The 1,122-nt window shown below is 32.6% G+C and overlaps 1 protein-coding gene across 1 annotated transcript in view; it reads left to right on the plus strand.

The window, feature by feature from the left end:
* LOC107687726 (neurocan core protein-like) overlaps positions 1–1,122 on the plus strand; it is a 166,937-nt gene that overhangs the window by 164,323 nt on the left and 1,492 nt on the right. The gene's annotated exons all lie outside the window — the stretch shown is intronic.

Genomic DNA, 1,122 nt, shown 5'->3' on the forward strand with positions numbered 1-1,122 from the left:
TTTGCATTTGTAATATTTTAGGTTTGTGATTCAAATATATAATTTATTAGATTAATTAATAAAACAAACAAAAAAAATTTATATTTAATTTAAAAATTAATAACTTGTAAGAAATTTAATATTGAATTTCTTACATTTAGATTTTTGGTTTATCAATGCACATACACATATTTGTTATATATATATATATATATATATATATATATATATATAATTTCTAAAATATAAAAAAGCATTTTTTGTAAATATAAACAGTTTATTTTCTTTTAAAATTATACATATGATTTCTTACATTTATTAATACATATAGATTTTAATTGAAAAGAAATGTGTGTGTGTGTGTGTGTGTGTGTGTGTGTGTGTGTGATCGTTAATGCGTTAACGCATGCGATTAATTTTACAATCCTTAACGCAAAATTACTAAAGCACAATCTCTATTCTAACCCTTTAACCCAATTTTGCTTCTCTGCTTGCGATCAGATAATTTTAAACTGCTAAACTCCGGGAAATTTTTCAGTCCAATGATCCAGTAAGCGAATGCATTCAAATATTCCGTCCAAAACAGCGCTAATATAAAGGAAACCAGGCTGATTACATCAGAGATTGCAGAGAGAACAGAGACTCGCGTTGCGTTTTCAGTGAATTATTAATTCCAGTGTGTTTCGCTTTTAAACACGAGCTCTGTCATATTCTGTGATTGTCTCTGAAGAGCGCGAGCCGTCACACGTGCTGTGTGAAGTACAGACTGAACGGATTGTCAACACATCCCACCACTGTATGGCCAGATGAGACGCGACTGGATTACCAGTCTCGCTAGTAAAGTTTTGATGGATGAAGACTACAATCAAGGTAAAGACGATTGTGGTGGCGTACAGGAGTCGTACAGTACAGTAAACACGCGCGAGTCCGTTATAATAAATACGTGTATGAGCTCTTGACGCACTGATCGCACATTGTATTTATGCACAGGCACCGGTATCGCAACTTGGCTTCTCTAAAATTTTAAAAAGCTCTTTGCTGTTGCACTGTACACATACTATAAAATTCTGATTTTTTTTTCTTTCATATGTGCTTATATGGGCTCCTTATATCATTTGGTTCTTTGGTGTCCTTTTGGAGTTT

Source organism: Sinocyclocheilus anshuiensis, unplaced genomic scaffold (assembly GCF_001515605.1).
Source record: "Sinocyclocheilus anshuiensis isolate Anshui unplaced genomic scaffold, SAMN03320099.WGS_v1.1 scaffold305, whole genome shotgun sequence".
Classification (NCBI taxonomy): Eukaryota; Metazoa; Chordata; class Actinopteri; order Cypriniformes; family Cyprinidae; genus Sinocyclocheilus; species Sinocyclocheilus anshuiensis.